Source organism: Grammomys surdaster, unplaced genomic scaffold (assembly GCF_004785775.1).
Source record: "Grammomys surdaster isolate TR1022 unplaced genomic scaffold, NIH_TR_1.0 126178, whole genome shotgun sequence".
NCBI classification, from domain to species: domain Eukaryota; kingdom Metazoa; phylum Chordata; class Mammalia; order Rodentia; family Muridae; genus Grammomys; species Grammomys surdaster.
This window is the reverse complement of record NW_021620984.1, coordinates 2,181,240-2,205,132: the sequence shown is the minus strand read 5'-3', so window position 1 is coordinate 2,205,132 and position 23,893 is coordinate 2,181,240.

Below are 23,893 nucleotides of genomic sequence, written 5' to 3'. Positions count from 1 at the left end.
GCATTCACTAAAATGGTGGGGATGCCAATTCAAGAAATGAAATGCATAAGAAGCTAGATAAAACATAGTAGTTATTTAACATACAAGAAGTAGGGAAATTGTAAAGAGTTGCAAATGACTTTTTAAAATAACTCAAAGATATTCTGGTCTAAATCATCTCAGCATATGATTCTCCTAAATTGTCTAGCTTAAAATTCACCTGAATCATCCAGAACAGAAGGTGCTGTTGAATATGCTTCACTAAGAAACTCTCACTAGAAAACTACTGGGTAAATGTTCTTCAGAATCAAGACAAATGAACACAGGGTGGGAAGGTGTGCAATGGCTAATTTTGAGTACAGTTTATGAAACATTTTATGACATATTGACTGCCAAAGGCACTATGTAAACTCTTCTTATTAATTGTGATTCAGCAAGCAAAGATTATACATAGAATACTAAAGAAAAAGACATTAATAAAATTAAAAAATCAGAATGAGATTTAAAAAAATCTCAGAACTTACAATTTTTCTACTGTTTTCAGGACAATAGATCAGCCATTCCCTCCATGATTTAATAATGGCAAGGACAGACATTTCCTGAGGTTCACATGAGTGATGCAGAAAATTTCCCCTGGCTTAAGTCATAGCCTTCTCACATGATGTATGAGGTAAGAGCTGTCCTCTTGTTTCAACTCTATCAACACAGAATAAGTGGGGAGAGCAGCTATAGATGTACAGCATCAATCTACAAGGACAGCACTGCCAACCTAGATGAAATATCCTGTGATGTCATCACGAAACTTCTAAGACAGCAGACTCGTCTCCTAAAGATACAGCCAACACTGAATAAATATAGGTATTTTTATGGTTTTGCATCAATTGTCTCCTTTGTGTGCCCTGACTTGAAGGACTAAAAACTAAATATAAGCGCAAGGTTGTAACAAACCAACACATAGAATAGTAAAACCCACTCTTATTGCAAATACCCGAAAAGGAGAAGTATACAGTGACCAAATTAAATGTAAACTTAATAGTCATTTTCAGTAGCTGTATTTGACTCATAAATTAAATAGAAATGCTCTAAGACAGACTAGTAAAACTTATAAGTAATGTTGTGTTTTGAAATATGACACTACTCTGTATCTGGTGTTGCTCAGAGGTTTGCCATGACCATGAAGAAATACTAACAAGTTGCTTTTATGTAGATGCTGGTGTCAGACACCTGACACCAGGCCTGCTCTTGAGAGTGCTTCCAAGATGGAACTCTTAGCCATATCAACCCTGTCCTTATAAAGGCAATAGGTTTAAAGGTTAATAGGTAGAATTTTTATACATGAGATGATAAATCCAGGGATCTGGGTTATTAGATATATTCAACAACCCTTTCAAATTCAAATATATGCTAGTAAAAATCCTGCTCCTCTATAGTTAATCAGACCCTGAAGCTTTAAAAATGGATTTTTTAAAAGTTTAGTATTAGAATTTCATTTGACTATGATACTCATTTCTAATATTTTTGTCATGAAGTTTACCTTTGCTCTTTAGTCTGATGTTACTTACTTTTGAGTTTTGTTTGGCTTCCTGAATTTTTCATGTTGTGTTCTATAACATGTTTTATATAGGTTTTGAAATTATGTTTCTTTGATAAATTCTACTGTAATATCTTGAATTCAACTGATTGTGTTTCAGTGTCTTCATAGAGGTTTCCATATCCCTTTTAAAAGATACTCATGATTTCTATCTTGAAATCCTTGTGCTGCAACTAAACTAGTTTTCTTGAGACAAGTTACAATAGGATTACTGGCTTCTGAAGGAGGCTTTTACCTTAAATGTTCTTTGTTTTTGTGATAATATATGGTATTTCAATCTATGATGTTTGTGAGCATAGATATCTAGCCTCACTTTTGATGGTGGCTGAAGATTTTTTTTTTTTGATATTCTTACCGTAATCTTACAGACTGTTGAATAGAGGAGGAATGCTTGATTTTCATTCTTGGGACCATTTTTGGTTTTAGAATGTAGATTTTAATTGGACCAACAAATGAAGTTCCAGTTGATATTCTGGATTAAGATGCCAAACAGTCCTGGTCCATCCAGTGCTTGGGATGGGAGATAGGCTAGTAGGTGAGAAAAATGACCTGATTTTGAAGGTCTCTAAAGTAGCAATTATGCTCTGGATCCACACAGATTGGCAGAGTCATAACTCAGAGTGCCCTGTACACAGATATCATTACGTTCAAAATCAGTCAAGATATACTTGGAAGAGGGGTCACAGAATACAAATGTCCAGTGTAGTATCATCTAGACAAAACAGGATCAGGGACAAGAAGCAGAACACTGGTAGCTACCTGTGTCCTAGCCAAGTGTTATCACACTGACATAACTTTTACAAAGCAGTTCTTCATGCCAGGGACAAGACAAGATGATGGACTACAAGGAGTGAGATGATTTTTAATATTGTAAAATGAAAATAACATTCAACACTCTAACCATGCTGTCAAGGGATAATTGCAGATGGCATCCTCTAATAAGGTAAGACAAGAGTTAATGTATACATACCTGTATGCATGAAATGTATGTATATACATACATTAATACATACATGCATGCAGACATAATTTTAGTAAAATCTAAACTAAAAATCTAACTATTTACATTGTCATTTTTCAATATTTTTATTTGTGTTTAAAAGGATGTTATTATACATTAATAAAGTGACTTTAAATGTGTGTTTTTATAGTGTAACATATATTGAGATTATTTGGAGTGATATAACTATAGCTTGTTTGATTATTTTAGAAACCTTCTTAGTTCTCCCTCCAATATAAGATGGGCTTTTCAATGTAATGCATTTTTAATAACAGAACGGAGCATTCATGTATGGCCTATCTCTTTCTGCATAAAAGAAGAAGGCAATCGTTATATGCCATTAATTTAAGTATTTATCAATGCAGTGAAATAAAATGTTCCTAAAACATTACTTATTTACCCTTAACAATGTTAAGATCAGTGTCATACACATCTATAATAGATTTCTGGGCAGCAATATTGTTGATAATAAAAGTTACTCATGCAAAGCATATAACATCTGAAAAGACATTTTAAATTCCACATATTTGTGATAATTTGCCAAGCTTTATGCTTTTCTGGTTTTGTATCATCTTAAGTTTTAATGATCAAAGTTTTAAAAGAATAATTCCTGTTAATTCTCTATTGTGGAGAATGGCTTCTATTCTTACAACTTTAAAATAAACTTAGACCACTGCAGTACTCTCTGACTCAGATTGATGTCCCTGTCATATTATTGGCTATCAAGAGTGACTAACATTTAAGGGTTATAAGAGCATGTAGATTATGTTATTAGTTGTTTGTTTCTATGAATTTTTTGTTTAGCTATCTCATTAGAATATTCCTTCTTTAAGGATGCAACTTAATTCTTAATTCTTATGACTCAAAATTGAATGGAGAGTAGGAATATTTTGTAGTTCAGAATGTTAGCATGCTCATAATCTCCTTTCTGAGCAAAAACAATTGTACAGGAGAAGATGTTTTCTTATAGGTGACCAAACAGTCTGCACATTGTGCTGGAAACTACAGGAATACAGATTTAGGTATTTGTTCCTCATGCTGTTGACATTTTAAAGAATGTTTTTGACCTGCCCATGATCCTGTAATTGATCACTTGTCCATATTTCTCTAAATGTTCATAAGCCCAAGAAACTCACTTATTCTGTAAGACGGACTTGGGTGAAATTATCGCTTCACTCTCTTCATGATGTGCTGTCTCAGGCAAACAATTTTGTTCACTTCCCTTCAAGAACACTCACACAATACAGGATGTTATATATCACAGACTGTTCTCAATCTCACTATGGAAGTGAGAATGTCTTTGTAATCTTCAGGTTATGGCCTCTGCAGCCAGAGTAGATAGTTTAGGAGAACACTGCCACGTCAAATCTCCATGACGATGTAAATTGTTATATACAGCTGAATTACATGAAGACCTAAAGTAGATGAAATCATTAAGACAACTAATAAATTTCTTCATAAGTACCTGTCACAGACATTAATTTTTGCATAAATGATGTACCAGTAACAAGTGAAGTGTTAAAAGGTGGCACTAAGAAAATGTTCTTATTACAGAGTTGAATGGTGAGTTTACTAACGCTTCCTCAGAATTTGAAAGATTTGAAACTGTGAAGTTCATAAATTTCATGCTTCCTGACAGTATGCCACTTCTCAGTTCATAGGGAGGAGTAATGATTAAATGTTTAAAACCTAAGGTATAAAGCTCAATTGAGTACTTAACTTTATATTGCTCCTGAAAATGCAGGAATTTTATAGCTTAAGTACAAGCTGGTGAAAGAGAAATCATAAATTAATTTTTCTTTAGTGTGGATGTGGAAAATGAAAGCACCAACTGGCCATAAAATGTTCTATTGGTTTTCATGCTTTTCAATGAGATAAAGTTTTTTTTTTTTAAAAAAATTGTTCATGATGAATGAATTGAAAAGTGAACTTCATTTAGCTGATTGAGGAAGAAACTGAACTTTTGAACATTAAGACAGTAGCTAGGCCAAGCAATAAAGCTTTTGAATAAATGTAACTCAGGAAAACCATTTAATTTGTATTTACACATTAACATTAATGTGGCTGATATTTTATGACATTGATATATTTTTCATATTGACAATAATACACTGTGAAGATCCTAATGTAGATTTCGTGAAAGCTAAGAGGATTACAAGTGCCTTATAAAATATTTAGTACAGTGTGACTTTTCTTACCTGGAATTTATTGTAACTAAGTAGAATAGATATCTATGGATATATATTTTATAATTTCCATCAATACTATTTGGACATTAATTCTTATAAGATATTTTGATCCAAAGTAAATTTTGAGACATGCAATCTCCTTTGTTATCTTGCGCTAATCCATGATTTCCTCTAGTCTATGTGTTTTACTTATATTTACTATGTTTTAGTCTCTAGGGAAAAGTTTTAGATCGTTATCTGTCCCACTATTACAAGATGGTAGAATTTTAATTGACTGGAACATGGTAGGAAGGTGGCTGAGGGCATTTTATTTGAGGAAATATTATGTTTCTTTGTTTATTTCTCATAATTCATGAGACCATGTGTTCATTCATGCACTCTTATGAAAATCAACAATTATTCAATTAATACAACATAACTTACAGATCACATAAACATTTAAATAATTATTAGCACACCAAATATAGATTTTGTACAATTATGAAAACTTTGTCAGGATAGTTTATGAGAAATACATTTGTAGAATGAGACCATTAAAACTAGAAAAGCTGGCATGGACCACTCAGAGCAACTGGTCACCTACAAAAATTCTCCAAGCAAAATATCTATAGTATGTATTGACATAAAAATATAATTATAAGTCTACATATAGCAAAAAATAAATTTGCACACAAATCCATAAAACTTTGTCAAATATATTTTGTTTTATATATATATATATATATATATGTATATATATATATATATATGTATATATATGTATATGCGTGTGTGTCTATGTGTATGTATATGTATATATATATGTATATGTATATATATTCATATATATTCTGTTATATAAAAATATGAAACTATGGGTGATTTTCAATGACTTTTTTATAAGAACAAGTATCTATATATAGATGAAATATTATCAGATGTTATTCTAAAACATCTGTCACAAATTAGTAAAAATACAGTTTTGACTGAATGAGGATTGAACCTAGGGATTCACAAATCTTAGACAAACATTCTATCATTGAGGTATCTTCTCATTGTCCAAAACACACACACACACACAAACACATGTTCACACACATACACTGATAAATTACAACAATGTGATAATCATCTTCTTTTGAACTACCATTTTTCTACATATGTTACATATATTTATGTATTTTATACATATATATTTTATAGAGATTACACATAATTTAGGAATAATCAAAATTTTTAATTTTATATTGTTTTCTAAATTATCATTAAGTTCTATGACTCTAAATAACAACGTATACAAAGAATCTATTTTTGCTTTTGTTTTATATCATATGTCTAATTCTAGAATATTTTCTTCTCATTTCTAGTTCCTGCTCCCTATTTTTCTCCTTCTGCCTATTATTTGTTCTTCCATTGTTTCCTTTTGTACCAAAAATGTGGTATGTTTCTGATAAATTAATCAGTTTCCATTGCTTGTCTTGAGAAATATATATTTGTTTAAAACTAGGATATATTGTGATTTTCTTATATTCAGATTTCATGTACATGCAGTAATTGTAATTTTTTTGCATTTTCTAGGTGGAATACAGTCTCAGTTTTCCAAATATATTCTTAATTTTAAGCTCTCTTTGTAGCATTTTAAGATTGCAAAAGCCTGCAAGTTTCAACATATATAAGACTTTGCCCTTTTTTTAAGTTAACGTGAGATTTCATTATCACCTTTATAGAACTTTTCTTAGTTTCAATTAAGGTAATTACAAGCAGCAAAAGAAGAATAAATTATCATAGTAATAGTAATAGTATTAGCAATAATAATAGCAATAGTAATAAATAGTAATAGTTATAGCAATAGTATTGTCTTAGGATGCTTTTCTGTGAAAAGACACCATGACAAAGGGAAATCCTATAAAGAATAACATTTAACTGGGACTGGCTTATTGTTTCAGTGGTTTAGTTTATTATCATCCTGATGGGAAGCATGAAAGCATCCATGCAGACGTGGTGATGGGCGAGCCGAGAGTTCTATATCTTGATTTTTTTTTTCTGTGAGAATCACTCTTTTAATGTATTTAATTCAATGACATTTTTAAATTTTTATTGGATATTTTATTTACATTTCAGATGTTCTTCCCTTACCCCATTTCCCCCGCCTCCTGCCCAGGAACCCCCCCATCCCATCCCCCCTCCTCCTGCTTCTATGAGGATGTGCCCCCACCTACCCCCCCCACAAGAGGACACTGGAATTCCCAGTAAAGATAGCTTGAATATAAGAGAGATCATAGTCTGCTGTCACAGTGATATACTTCCTTTTTCAAGGCCACATGTCCTCCAACAAGGTCACACCTTTTAATAGTGTCATTCCTTATGTGTCAAGTATTCAATCATATAATTCAGTGGGGCCAAAACAACTCAAACCACCACAATTATATTCTTCAGAAGGTCTTTTCCAATAGATGATGCCTGTTAAAGTACTTCTGGACTATCTATTGCACCTTATGTCCTAATTTACAAAGTCTGCAGCTTTCACAAGATTGAAATATGATTGTGTCAACACTTAATGACTAGCAAGAATAAAACCTCATAGTGTCTTTGAAATAAAGATGACAAAACAAGTACAAGTTTTATTAGAGTAAAAAACATGATCTGATGCAGTCACATGGTTGATGCAATCACTCTAGTTACTTAAATATAATGTTCATTGACAAGTAGACTTAAAAATTACAGTGCAAAAATGGCATGAAAAAACATTAGAAATCTGGCTTACAGTGTCATCAAGTAGTTACCTTTTCTTCCTTTCTTACATCCATACCTTTTTCATAGACTTCAAACATAATGCTTATCTAATCGCAATGTTTCATCAACAGACTTCCTCAAACTGTTTATTACAAAATTCTGTGTGTTAAAAAATCATGCCCCAAGAACTACAATAAAACCTACAGAAAAGACATATTTCAATATTTTAAATGAAAAACAGATTTTAATTACAGATATTTTAAATTCTGGAAAAGTATTTAAAATAAATTTAAAATTATCCGTAATATCTTAATGATTTTAAAAACTATTAGGTTTTATTAAATATCACATATATGTCTGTAAATTAGAATGTACACTTTCCAACCTATATGTAACTGAGTAATATTGATATAATACAATTTATAGTTTTATATGTCTATGATATAGTTGGACAGCAACTTTACAATCTTGTCTAGTAAAATGTACAATTTTTCACTTTTTAATTTAAAACAAATTCTTCTGTCATATAACACACCTAGACTACAGTTTCCCATCTCTCTACTTCTCACAGCCCTGCCCCACCTCATGCAGTTCCCCTTTTTACCAGATCTACTCTTTGTCCTTTTCCTATGAGTCTGGAGAAGCCCTCAAAGAAACAGCAAGAATTTCTTTTCAAGATAAATTTGCTCATCATTTTTATTCTAATTAGAGCTTTTCAACAATATGTTCTTTAGTGAGGCTTTTGTATTAAAAAAAATTAACAATGTCTTTTTTTCTTCCTACCAGTTTTAAGGCATTTAAGGGATGCTTTATTCTTTTCTCTTTTTTTTTTCCTTTTTTAAATTAGATATTTTCTTTATTTACATTTCAAGTGTTATCTCCTTTCCCACCCCCCAAAACCCCCTACCCCATCCTACTACCATACATCTATGAGAGTGCTCACCCATCCACCCACTCACTCCCCCTCCCCGCCCTCGAATTACCCTACACTGGGGCATCACTTTCATAGAACCAGGGTTTCTCCTCCCATTGTTGTCCAACAAGGCCATCCTCTGTTATATCTGCATCTGGAGCCATGGGTCCCTCTATGTGTACTTCTTGGTTGATGATTTAGTTCCTGGGAGCTCTGAGATGAGGGGGTGGAGGTGGGAGGGGAGTCTGGTTGGTTGATATTATTGTTCTTCCCATGGGGTTGCATACCCCTTCAGCTCTAAATTTTACATTGAAACAGAAGCATAAAGTGGTTTTTAATAAAATTGTATATGTTATGCTGATCCTTTTGCCCCTTTAAGGCAGGCTTGGGAATAGCTGAGACAGGCTCCGTATATGGTACATGGTCAAGAATGTCCTTAAACTAATGATCCCCTTGACTCTAATTCTTAAGTACTCAGATGACAGGACACCTGGCAATATGTTTACTATGTTGAAGTGCAAAAAATGGCCATGAGAACTAATGAAGGTTTAGACCTCACTGCTCAACCTTGGTATCCAAATGAGTCAACTAAAGATAGCAAATACTGGGCACATGGGGAACTTTGAATCTGACCAAACTGACTCCATCATCATAGACTGTTATAAGGAAATTTCTAGCTACAAGCTACTCCTGCATGAATTTTATATAAATGTTGACTTGGGGTGAAAAGCAAGTATCCTTGGTATGGCTTTGCCTGCATGTGCCTATTTGTACTTGTATGATACCATTACCAGATGGTATACTGGTAGTGAACAAAATATTTGACATTTGACTCTAGTTCCTTACATTTTATTTAACTTCCAGACCTTCCAGGATAGCACTTTTCTGGATTAGGATATCAGGTATAACATATGTACAACAGTTTTCAATCTGATTCTGTTTTCTCTTTGGCTTTAGGAAAATGCAGAAGCTGAACAAATAAAACACTTAAAAAATATTAATCTACCTGTAAGATCACCCTCAAACAAGCTTCTTCCTATGGATTCTTGTGTACACCTAGAGTGTAATTAGTTGTTTGAAAGATGGGGAAGAACTTGGTGACAACTCAGCTTTTTGCACATGGCTTTTTGGACTAAGCTATGTATGACTCATTCAATTAAGTCCATGACTGGCAAGAAAACTCATAGCCATCACATGTCATATGAGGGCTAGCAAGAAATAATAGCTAAACACATCAATATTCATTTATTTTAAGTATGAAAACTCAAAGGAAATATAATCATCATATCTTTCTGTGAAGATCCTAATGTAGATTTTGTGAAAGCTAAGAGGATTACAAGTGCCTTATAAAATATTTAGTACAGTGTGACTTTTCTTACCTGGAATTTATTGTAACTAAGTAGAATATATATCTATGGATATGTATTTTATAATTTCCATCAACACTATTTGGACAATATTATTTTAATTATTTCCATCAATACTATTTTAACTCCCAGAGCTTGAGATCAGGTCTGATGTTAACTGTTATAATCATGTGCAATCAGAGAAATATTTTTGTCATTTTTTAGACGATATTTAAACTTTCCTTAGAGAATGCAAAATATAAGTTTTACTAGATATATACCCTCACATTTGCTTCTACTGGTTTTACAAGAATATTCAACTTTTTATTAACATAATTGCTTCTTTTAACAAGATATGTGGTTACCACAGAGTGAATCAGAAAATTTACTATAGTCCTTATTAATTTACAGGATCCATACATTCTTATTCTTTATTTAAAATTTGACCTTTATAAAAATTATAATTTTATGCTTATATTTTAAATTTACGTTATATATAATTTAAGTAAAAATTAAATGTTTCTTGCCCTAGTTATCTTGAAATAGAAAACTTTTAAAGCACAGCAGCAAAAACTGACCAAATGTAAGCTTTTTGTGACAGGGTATTATGTAGCTGTGCCTTTTCTTGAGTCACTTGTATAGTTAAGGATGATATTGAGCACTTGGTTCTTCTGTCTTTGATACTCAAGAACTGGAATATTCCTGTATTGGAATACAGGAATGTGTCACCATGTTAAGTTATAGCTTACATGGAAGCTAAACTAGCTTTTACTAGGAAGGTAAAACTCTGTCCAAGAGCAACTCTGAGAGAGCCCACCAGTAAGCAATAGTCCAGTCTAAGCCAATCACATCAGAGATAAAACTAATAGTCAAGTCTAATCTACCAAATCTATGAGTGTATGCACGTGTGAGTGTGTGTGTACACACGATCAATATACTCTGAAAAAACTAACCTTAGTTCATCCTTTGTTATTGTAATTGAATCTGCAGACAAGGTAAATTGTTAAAAACTTTATTTCTGAATTTTGGAGTCTGGGAGGCCTACAATAAAAAGTAAATAAGGTGAGATATTCTGTCTTAATGATTACACAGTAGAAGACAGAGAATGTGATAGTGCCTCGTGAGAGTAATAGTGGAAAGAAAACAGACTCAAAATAACTCATTACTAACATACTCCTATAAAAACAATCTCATGTCATTATAATGCTATCAATTCATTTGTAGGAGCTTTTAAAGTTCTCTCCCATGAGCATCAAAGTGTCAATTAAATGTCAACCTACATTTTGGATTGTATATTAAGAGATTATGTTAAATCTCTGTATATACACGTCTACCTAATTATATAGCCACCTGCATATATAATTACATTCTTCTCTATAAATGTTTCCGTGTGTCCACTCTAGGCAGACATTGTAATGTTTTGTATGCTTGTTTTATGTACATTTCATAATTTCTACATTTAATCTAGTATGTCTCTATGTTAATTTGTTATAGTCTATGCCATGTTGAAGAAAACTTTTATTTTCTATTCTATTGTAAGCTTGTAAGGACTGAAAATCTACCAGTAGAAACAACTAACCTAATATTTGCTAGTTGGCATTCTGTTTCAATTTTATTTACTAGTGGTACACAGCTATGGGAGAAAAAAATCACACCTCAAGCATTGTTATTTTATCCCTGGGAGGATTTACTCTATATATCAATTAGATATCTAGATCAAATTATTAGGTTAAATAATATGCATAATCTTAATGAGCAAAGTGATAATTTGTTTCAGATCATAATTACAATGTTGTTGGTATGTGTAAGTGTAAATGGATGTTACAATCTTTTTGAGTTTGAGGCAATACTTGTCTTATGACGTCTTATCAATCATATATTTCAGATTAATTATCACATGGCACTGGAAAATGCATCATGTAAAAGTACAATCTAAATTAAGCATGTAATTAATATGCTTTGTTAATTTGATATACAGAGATTCATAGTATTGCATATCTCCTTAGAGTTAAAATAAGCTTTCATACATGTATAACTACCTGACTTGAATTTATAGTCTATAGATGCTTTTGTTATTAAAATTTTCTTTGTACTTAAGAATTGTTCACTCTAATTTATTATTTATGACACTTTTAGTTTTCTTTATTTCTGTTGTCATTTTGATATAGTTTCTTCGTCTTGCTTTGTTTAATTAACAACTTTTGAGTAAGGCTACTTTCTGTATTTTCATAATAATTTGCTAATGGGTATTATTTTGCATAAAAATCATTCATTAAATATATTTATAAGATTAAATATTCATATATATAATTTCATGTTTATAAATTATATGCTTGATTTTATTGTTATATTAATTTTCCTGTCAGAAAATTCTTAAATTATTCACAATAATTATGCACAGGTTTACCCTAAGGGGTCCTGGTTTATAACTGTTTTCTCAAATATAATTATTAATAGTGATACTTTCATACCAAAGATATCAATTTGAATTGAAATTTTGTTTAAAACAATTTTTATTGATCTGTTAGGCTATTTTAAGGTTTTTCTGCAACAATACTATGTTCTTAAACAATAATAAGTTAATGTAACTAAATTCCAGTTGAAAACTACCAAACACTAGTCACTTGTCAATATAATTCCTATGTCTAAAATAATGTTCAAATAACCTTATCAAATGTTATTGATTCTATTCCATAAATAACAATAACACAACAGATATCAAATACTTTATGTTAAATTCAATAAAGAAGGAATGTCACGCTTTGTGATTTCACTAAGACTTTTATTGTATATGTTCCTTGTCCTTTTAATACATTGAAAACTGACTGCATTCTGCTGTAACTTGTAGGAAATCTGGGATGATACCTTTCCAGACATTAAATCAACTGGTTCAAAAAAATGACCACATTCAAATTACCACAAAAGCCATACTATGTTATAGTCCTTATTTCACCTCTCTCCTTACATGATCTTGTTCTTAACACAGTGCCATTATATTTCCAAACTTTCTATCTTGAACCAGAGGAAGCAGAGTAAGCATTACTTGAAGTGTTTTACTCTATCAAGGGTGGCCTGAGGCCTAGGCTTTGCATTGTCTAATGTGAATAGGCAAGCTGCGGGCATACCATATCCTCAGATATTTGTATCAATACATTTTAGAGACTTATGTGAAACACTGTCTGAGGCCCGAAGGAGAAGCTAGATGAAACTCTTGGAAATCTAAATATTTAAAATTCGCTATGTGTAAGAGAAAATCAAACTCCCCCCACACTTATGCCTACCCAAAGCACACACTTAGAAACAAAACTCGAAATTTTCAATCTTTCTGCTGGTTGACTCCAAATACTAGAAAATAACTAGGCAATTAATGAAGGAGCACTTGTATACAGAGATGGTCTACAAGATGAAAAACATTATTCCTTCTTTAAAAACCCATGAGGCATAAAGGCAAACAAACAAACAAAGAAACATTGAGATATACCAGGAAAGAATATATAAAGTACCATATAAAAACCTGGGTGTACAAGAGAACTGTTTTAAATCAATTACCTTATTTATTGTTAAAACAATAAAAGGACACCTGGGTATAGAACATTGGGTAATATGAAACCTAAAAATGAGAATATCATCAAAAGGATATAAAAAGTAATTAAAAGACACATTCTCAAGCAGACAGTTATAGTCTCTAGACTGATAAAGTTGAGTGAAGGATTCATGTTAGATTATTGTTGACAAAGTAAACAACAGCCTAAAAGATTGGAAACGTGAAATCAGCAGGAGCTCAATTTAGAGAGAAAAACGAGTCTATGAAAATGACCCGTCCTAAGGAAATTATGGGATGATATGAATGGAAATATGCACTTTATGGGCTTCTCCTCAGGGGTAATGAGAGTGAAAATAAATTAACTGCTTTACTAAAAGCTGCTAAGAATGCATAGGTTTCTGATGGATGGAGGCCTTATTTCATCTCTTATCACTATAAAAAAAGAGTAAAATAAAAATAAAAAATGAAAAAATATACAAATTTTTCCAAATTTAAAGGTAGACATGAAGTTACAATTCCCAATAGTTCAATACATTCCAATTCTCACTTAGAAGAATAAACCCAAAGGAAAGCACACTGTGGGGACAATACAATGACACCATTGCAAAGAGAAGACAAGCTGAAAAGCAGTGAGGACACGTGGACTCCTACATACAAGGGATCTTTGAAAAATTATTGTTAGTCAGATGAATTGATTTCAGTAGTATAATGTTCCTAGAATGTAGTCAATTCCAAGAAGTGCAAATAGAGTCTAGTAATATAAAAAGCTGAAAGCAATGGAGGGCTGAGAAATGAATGCTTAAGACTCTACAATTTTAGTTTGGAGTAATGTAAGTATCTAGAGGTAGGTGGTGGTTATGTTTGCAAAGCCACCTCTGTAATATATTTAACCTGTGCAGGTTCAATATCTAAAATGTCCAAAATAGTCCATTTACCAACATTATCACTTATATTCTTTATTATATCTACTTAAGTGTATGTGCACCACACATACCAATCCACAGGCATGGAAGCCAGAAGAAACTTGTAAAACTCATTATCTCTTTCTACCATCTGGATGTTGGGGATTAAACACTAGTCATCAAGGCACAGAAGCAAACATCTTTATATGGTGAGCCATCTTCTCAGGCCTCACATTTGTAAATATAATTCTATGTGTACTTGAGACCATTCCATCTGGATACCCATCCCATGTGCAGTCACCAAAGGCAGACGCTGATGTGGATGCCAGGAAGTGCATGCTGACAGGAGCCTGGTATGACTGTCTCCTTAGAGGTCTGCCAGAGCCTGACATATTCAGAGGCAGATGCTCACAGCTAACCATTGAACTGATCCTGGGGTGGCCAATGGAGGAGTTAAACAGAAGACTGAAGGAGCTGAAGGTGTTTGTGGCCCCATGGGGAGAGCAACAATACCAACCAACCAGAGCTCCCAGGGTCTAAACCACCAGCCTGGGAGCACACAGGGAGGGACACTTGGCACCAATTGTATATGTAGTGGAGGATGGCCTTGTCTGCCATAGGTGGGAGAGGAGGTTCTTGGTCTAGTGAAGGCTGGATACCCCAGTGTGGGGGAATTCGAGGGTGGGAGGTGGGAGTTGATAGGTGAGTGTGGGCACATCCTCATAGAAGCAGGAGGAGGGAGGATGGGATAAGTAGTTTCTGGGTAGGGGAAAATGGGTAAAGGGAATCACATCTGAAACATAAATAAAATATCCAATAAAAAAATTTTAAAAAGAAATCTCATGCTTAGGAGACAACTTTACAAGTCATAGGTGCTCAATAAATGACACCTATTACTATTGTTATTTTAAAAAGTTCCAAAAATTACTTTTGTATCAAATTATTTTGTTTTCAATAGTTGATACATATATTATTATAGCAAGACATGCTTTTAATGCGAATTTTTGTCTTTGAAAATTTATAGATTGGAGATATATTAATACCTCTTAGCTTTTTATTGTTTATTCATTTTTTACAGTCCAGTCGTTATCTGTCTCCCAGTCTGACCTCTGACTACCCCATACCTCCTCCCCTGTCCTCAAGAAGATGTTCATACACCCTTACCCGAAACCCATTCATTAGACCTCCTTATTCCATGGGACCTCAAGTCTCTTGAGGGTTACATGCATAAAATTACAAAATCTTCTAAAAATTGATGTTTTCATAGATTGAATATTTTATAGAAAAATTTCAAATACTAAATCTCCCATTATCCAAATATTTTGAGCAAAACATGATGCCACAAGGTAAAATTTCCGTACCTAATATCATGACATGATGCATAGTGTAATTGCAGATGCACCAAAAATGAGTGAACTTATACCAAGGATGTGTGCATATAGAATATATAAAATAATGGGTTTTGTGTCTGGTATGGTTTTAAAATATTTTCTAATGCCAAAGGATACTTCAAAATTTGAAATATTTCTGGTCTTAAATATGTTTTTTGTAGCATTTAAAAAGGTAGCCATCACACATTTTCTTCTAATATATTATATTTCATTAAAATCATGGTGATTTTTGATGTCAACTTAGACTACAATAAATTATATATATTTGTAATGTAGAACCAGCATTATATAACAATGCACCTTAGAAAGCATCATAATACAATGAATTTCTCCATTGTCAAGGTTAATATGTAATAATTTTTATGATTGAAAATATCAGCATGGATGATGTGTTGCCACTAGTATTATACCTATATAACTATTTCATTAGATGTATAATTAATGAGATAATCACCCTATATATTATGATCTCACTTACTGCCTTCTTTTCTTTTGACATACTATTATCTATGATCCATAAAGTCTATTTAGCTTCTTCCAAATTTTCAATTCAAGATGACAAAGGAGAATCTGATTGCCCCAATTTATCTTGCTGCATTAAAAAGTGAGACATCAACTTACCTGATAAAGAAGTGTTCTTGGGTCAGGCACTCACACCTGGAACAAAAGTTAATCATATTCCAATCACTTCTTCCACAGTTGACATTGTTGGGAAATGCTCCTAAAAATGTCAGGACAGGGAGCTTCATCATTGGAACTGTGGAAAGGAGACTCAGGGGCATCTCTAGATGATGCCTGTCAGTTTGATACTTATTACAGATTTGTCCTGATCTTTGACAAGAGATGATGTATGATGCCGCTGTTTCATCTGGAGGATAACAATTTGCATAGAGAAAATAAGCAAGTGATGTAGGAATCACAACAGCTTATTCTTCCAGTATTATATTTTTTTTCTGCCTAGACTACTAATTCAACTCAAAAGCTGAGAAGATTATGATGCAGGGCACAGCAACACCCTTGGCAAGTCTTAGTTGTCTTGTTATTGTAGGACCTTGCCACAGTTGCAATGGATTTACAACCCTGAAGAATAGTTCCTCTGCCAGAACAGAAGTAAAATGCTCAAGATATAACTTCAAAAAAGATATATGAATTTTCAACCTACTTCTAGTTTTCAAGATTTTTGTTCTACCACATATACTATAACAACACTGTCAGAATAGTACATTCTCTCGTGAAAAAAAATAACATTCTTAATAGATATATGGTAAAACTTGTAAAGTATTATTTGTTTGATATGATTATATATTACAGAATATAATATATGAAATTGTAAATTTGTTTAACTATTATGGATAATAATATTAATATAGCTGAAATATTTCAATCAATTTTAGACTCTATTAATATTATTTTCCTGAACTAGAGTTTCAAATGAAGTTAAATGAACACTGCACTTGATTTTGGAATTTTCTAGATTCAAAAGGAAAGAATGAACAAGAATATCTGATGTTATAAGAAGAATGGCTAAGTTCAAAAACTCAAATGACAGCACATACTGGTAATGATGTGGAGCAATCAGAACACTACTCCATTGCTCGTAGGAATGCAAACTTGTACAACCACTTTGGAAATCAATTTAGTGGTTTCTTTGAAAACTGGGGATAGATCTACCTCAAGAGCCAACTAAACAATTCCTTAGCATGTAGCCAAAAGATATCCCACTATACCATAGGGACACTTGCTCAACTATGGTCATAGCAGATTTATTCCTAATAGTTCAAAACTGGAAATAACTTAGATGTCCCTTCACTGAAGGATAGTTAAAGAAAATATAACACATCTACTCAATGGCATACTATTCAGCTATTAAAAACAAGAACGTCTTTAATTTTGCAGGAAATGGAGAGAACATGAGAATATTATCCTGAGAGATAAAATCCAACCAAAAAGGACATGCATGGTATGTACTCACTTATATGTGACTAGTAGCCATAAAGCACAGGATACCCATGCTACAATCCACAGAAGCAAAGAAGCTAAATAACAAAGGTTCAAGGGAATATGCTTGAATCTCAATCTGAAAAGGAAATGAAATAGTCACTAGAGATAGATGGAGGGAGGAACCTGGATGGAAGAGGAGATGATAAGGGAAAGAGGTAGGCAATTAGGTGTGAGGAGAGCAAGTAAGAGGGGGCTGGAAGAAGGAATGAAAATTGACAGCTGACAAGGGGGTGGGAGGATCTCAGGAAGAATCCCTAGAATGATCCAGAGACATAGGATAGGGAGTCTCCTAGTAGTCTATCTGGTTGACTCTAGCTAAGACTGATAGCAGTAGGACTCATGGAACCTGGAGTAGCCACCTCCTGTAGCCAAGCAGGATTCCCAGTGGAGGAATAATGACAACAATGTACCCACAAACTCCTCTATACAAAATTTGTCCTGCCTAAAGAAACTGAAGGGACAAAGAGGAATGGGAGACTGAGTGAATGACAAAACAATACATAGTCAACTTAAGAATCAGCCATGGGCAAGAACCAATCCCAGATAATTGTTGATATTCTGTTATGTTTGCATATAGAAACTTAGCATAACTATCCTCTGAGAGGCTCCACTCTGCAGGTGACTAAAACAGATTCAGAGACAGATGGTCAAATATTGGACAGAGCTTTGGGAGTCCTATAGAAAAGTTGGGGGAATGACTGAAGCCCTGTAGGCATTGGGGGCCCAATAGAAAAACCAACAGAATCAACCAACCTGGTCTCTTTGGGGTTTCCATAGACTGATCCACTAACTAAAGAGCATACATGGGCTGGACCTAGCTCTCCCTCCTTCTCCTACTGCAAATATGTACCAGATATGCAGCTCAGTCTTCAATTGGCTGTCCCTCAGTCTGTTGCCTGTGGATCCTGTTCTCCTAACTGGTCTTCCTTGTCTGGTGTCAGTGAGAAAGAATTTGCCAGGTCCTGTAGTGATGTGCCAGGGTGGTTTGCTAGCAGTGGGGACCTACTCCATTATGGAGGATAAAGTAAGGACAAAATGCAGGGAAGGTCTGTACGAAGGGGGCTGGGATGGAGGGACAGCTTTCATCAAAATGTAAAAAGGAAAGAAAGAAAGAAAGAAAGAAAGAAAGAAAGAAAGAAAGAAAGAAAGAAAGAAAGAAAGAAAGAAGGGAGGGACGGACAGAGGGAGGAAGGGAGGAAGGGAGGAAGGGAGGAAGGGAGGAAGGGAGGAAGGGAGGAAGGGTAAAAAAGAAATACAAACATCTACAAATTATTAATAAGATAGAAAAAGGCTCAATTTCTTTTTCTGACCAGATCTTTTCAAATGCTTAATATCTTGAGAAACTATTACTATTATTATTACTGATTTTTATTTAAAATGTATTAATTTGATTGGCTTACACTGATACAGAGTCCAACAATGGATGTTTTACCATGGCAAGGCCAAGAATTCAACAGTTGTTTATTACCTAAGAATAAATATTCCAATGTCAGCAGTCTCAATCTACTGTGGAGTCATAGAGCATTAGGGAGTTGTTTTATGTTTACATTATCTTCCTGGAGAAGTTGGATTTAATACTAACCTCAAAAATAGGACAGACACACTCATCAGTAGAGTAAGGACAAGTATACAAAAAGAAAATCTTCCTGCCTCTGTGTCCTTCCTTGAAGATAACAACAGAAGGTGTGATCCATATATAAGATGGGGTTTCCTGCTTCTAATAATCTGATTAAGACAATTACTCACAGGAATACCTAGGCATTAGATTAATCTAGAGGTAATCAAATTAGCAACCAAAACTAGTCATCACAGATCATATCTGAAATTTCCTAAGACTCATTGATTCCCTCTGAAATCATGGTCCTCTATTGTATTTCCCTCAGCCATCTTGTATTTCAAGATCTCATAAGCATGACCCATTAAGCTCTGCCCACAGCATGCAATGACTTTGTAACCCCAGACTCCAAAATCTTTCTGGACATTCCCTGAATTATTTGTATGTACATGAGTGTGTGGACATAAATGCAGGTGCAAGTAGAGCCAGAAGTTTGCACTGTATACCTTGGTGTTTCTATTACAGAAAGTTGAGAGCTGTCCAATATGGTTGCTGAGATGTGGATAAAAGGCTATGATATTTTTAATGTATCTGTTTAATTCTTTCACTGAAAGCACAGAAGATATTAAAATACAATTACTTGTGTTCTAAAGGCAATACATGTTTATTGTGTGTATATATTAAGTATATGCTATTTCCAGCCTCTCCAAATGACATAAAATTCTAAAGTAGATGTAGTCTCTGTAAAGATCATCTCAAATGGATGGCACTAAAAGATTTCAAGATTATGAACTTTTTATGGCTTGCATAACATTTAGAGGCATGGCTGTAATCATATCTCATTGTGGAAGCTAAGAATCATCACTAGTAGAAGCAAATCGCTCTGACATTCTCTCAGACCAACAAGAGAAAATCCTATTCATAAAGAAGGTAAATAGTCCTTGATTTGCTCTGATGCATAAAATCTTACTTAGTTTTCTAGAAAACCTGACAATGACTTTATGCAGCATGATCTTGAAATAAAAAATAAAATGTAAAAAAATGATTAGAAGAAAAGTTTACAGGGTAAAAGAACTGCAAAGTCTCTAGTGCTGTGTAACCTACTGCAGGGAGGAAACAGATTGATGAAGTTTCTTTGAGATAATGTGGGCCATTTCCCCTGAGGAGAGACAAGATTATATACCAAAGTGCTTGGCATCTAGATTTGTGCAGCTGAACATCACACTCAATGGCCATATCTGATGATTCATATTGCAACTTCTTATCCAAAAATATTAATATGGGCATTTGGGGAATTCTTAGAGTTAATAATGCATGTTATACAACTATGCTCAACAATTGCATTAACATTTAGTGATATATAAAATAACAAATTAAGCCTTTAAAATTGTCTTCATTTCACCTTGGTATGAACTGGATAGCCCAACAATATTGAGGCTAGCTGCCTTCCTGAATAACACTCCAGGATTTTAAACTTTTAGCTTTTTACTAATGTCTGCCAGTTGAGGATATTATGTTGATTTAATTTTTGTAAATTAAAGATTGCAGCAAATTTCAGGGCCTGGCATTGACTCCAGGTTTCAAGTATCAGTATTTTAAGAGAAACAATGAAATACTTTTAATTTTTTTATTTTACTCTATTAATATTCAATTTAACAAGCAATTATAGGTATTCTTTTATGTAATGAACACCAAAATAATCAAGAATAAAGAAAATGCAAAACTGTCTAGAAAATGCATGATAACAATTGATTACTCTTTTTCTTTAAATTTAGTATAGAATTTTAAAAGCCTTTTCAGTCCACAATGAGCCTAGGTTGCTTGATTGAAGTAAGTGTGGTACCTGTGCTTGATACAGAGAACAATCTCCACTGATGCTTTGTATTACATCTCTAAAGATACAAATTACTACCCTCTGCTCTCTCTGGTACTAATGATGAACAAACATACAAAATAACAGTCACTTTCAGGAGGGAAAGACCATCTGATATGCAAGTATAATGACACACACTAACAGATATATACAACAAGCAACAGATGAGATGCATTAAGAATGTTACAGGATTTTATACCCAATTAATAGTGTACAAAGTCTATGACTCACAAAGTCTTTTGCTGGCAATGGTATATCCATAAGCAGAAACAGAGAGATCCTTAAGCATACTGAAGTTGAAGTTGTACTAGCTTTATTCTTCTCTTCAACTATGATTGATTACTGAAGACATGGCCTGTGAGTGTATTGCATCCTTTATTTCATGGGGAGTAAGAATAAACATGCTTAACACTCTAGAAAAAGATTGTCCTGATACCCAAATCCAAAAATCAGGCAGTGCTCAGGGAACCTTGTGGAAGAGTAGGAGATAGAATTGAGTGATCTAGAAGGGTCAAGTACATTATAAGAAGAACTACAGAGTCAATTAACATAGGCCCATAGGAGCTCACAGAGACTGAACAAACTAAAGAGCATGAAAGGGCTGGACATAGACCCCATACACATTTGTACCAGATGAAGAGTTTGGTCTTTATGTGGGTCTCCTAACAAGTGGAGCAGAGGCTTTCTCTAACTCTAATTGGACTTCCTGGTTTGTCCTCAGCAGGAAAGTATGCACTTAGAATAACTGACAGGATTTCCCCAGATGGGATAATACCCAAGGGTGTTGTTCCATTCTCTGAGGACAAAGAGAGGGTTAATGGAGGGAGGAATTTGTAAGGATGCGCTTGGTAAGAAGGAGGGACAGGGGGAGCAGTGATCGGTTGTAAAGTCAATATATATATAATTTAGGAGATGTAGGTCCCTAGTTGTTTTAAAACCTACTGAGGAGAAAAGCAGAAGTGCTGAGTTTTTCTAAGCCTACACAGAGAGAATTATCTCGCACATTTACATAAGAGAGAACATTTTATTAAGTTTACTTATTTTATATAATATTCCTAGAGAGTTAAACTCTGTATTTTGACAATTTCACACTAATTATACTTGAACAAGTCTACTTTTCAAAGGTATTAGATCTGAAAGTTTTTGTATCACTTTCTCTTTTCAGTCATATTAATAATGTTATTATTAATTATATATATATATATATATATATATATATATATATATATATATATATTGATCCTATTCACTTTCTACCTTAACACCTCATGGATCCTTCCCTGAAAACTTACCCACCAAATTTCATGTTCTAAAAGAAAGAGAAACAGAGGCAGAGACAGAGACAGACTGAGAGGCAAAGAGAAACAGAGACAGAAAAAATTTTATGTAATTAAAACGTTTAATGAAAATTCAAACTTGTCCTACTGCACCACTGCAATTTTGAAGTCTTTGTAAGGATCTTTAAAATCCAGCATGAAATACAGGTCGTATAGAATAGTATGGAAACTACACACCGACTCTCCTGCTTTGCAGAACATTAGGGACTGAGAGACAAAAACGTACTTTTACCCACAAGCATTCTATTTACCTCTTGAGAAAATGAATATTTCTTCAACAAGCAATAAAATCTATACTTTTAAAGAAATTGCCTTTGCAGCTTGTTCCCTCTGATATTGTATTTTCTTAAAATGTACAGCACAGACAGTGTAGACACTAAGACTACTTTGCAAAGCAAAATATGTTAGATTGAGAACCTATTTATCTTGGGGCTCTACTTCAACCCGACTCATCTCATTGAGAAAGGACAGATAAAGCTGTGTTAATATTATCCACTGCAGACATGCTGAGTTAACTTCTTCACTTTTAGGGAATTCAGCTGTCTCCTACAACGGAATGTATATGCTACTGATACAGTATTGAATGTAATGTTTGGTGATTTTTAGCACGGTGTGAACTAAGAGACAAAACTGTAAGCATATGATATTCAAATGATTGGAGAGAAATGAAGTCTAATATTGAGGAGTATATACAATTGAGGAGATACAATACAGCTTCCAAACACTAAATCTACTCTATTAAATGACAGTGATGTGTGAAATATCAGTACTTTCATAATAGAATTCAAAGACCTAACCTTTCAAGCATTACCTTTAAAATCATTAGAAAACATTCTGACAGCACTTTTAGGAACATGTAGAGATGGCAAACTTCATGTAAAAAAATTCACTTTTAAGAATAAATAAAAACCTCTTCATTTAAAAATTTGCTTATTTTAATTTATGTATATGTGTGCATGACTTTATGGATGTAACCTCTGATACTTCAATGAGATGCAAATTTAGGATGACTATGTGCCTGTGATCTGGGATAGGCAAGGAGACCAGGAATCAGTGAGGGGGGTCATCTTAGCTGTGACTCACAGTGTTGGGGACATGAAGCCCGAAGAGGCTGCCTCCTGTAGCTAGCCAGGAACAACTAAGGCAGGGGCTATCCCAAAAAACTGTTGCCTGTCTGTATGACATGTTCTTCTGGCTGTGTGGCCTTCTCTGGCCTCAGTGTGAGAGAATGTGCCTAGACCTGTAAGGACTTGATGCACCACAGTTGGGTGATATCCAGGGAGTGGCCTGCCACCCTTTCTTTAGAGAATAGGAGGAAGGTTGGGTAAGGGTTTGTAGGAGAGGGTGGGTTGACACGAAGTGGGGGAACAGCAAGCAGGATGTAAAGTGAATTAAAGAAAAAGAAAATATCTTCAAAGAAGAGAGATAAAATAGAATCTCCTTTCCTTCCTTCTATCCTTTGTTTGTTTGTTTGTTTGTTTCTTTCTTTCTTTCTTTTTTTCTCTTTCTTTATTCTCTCTCTCTCTCTCTCTCTCTCTCTCTCTCTCTCTCTCTCTCTCT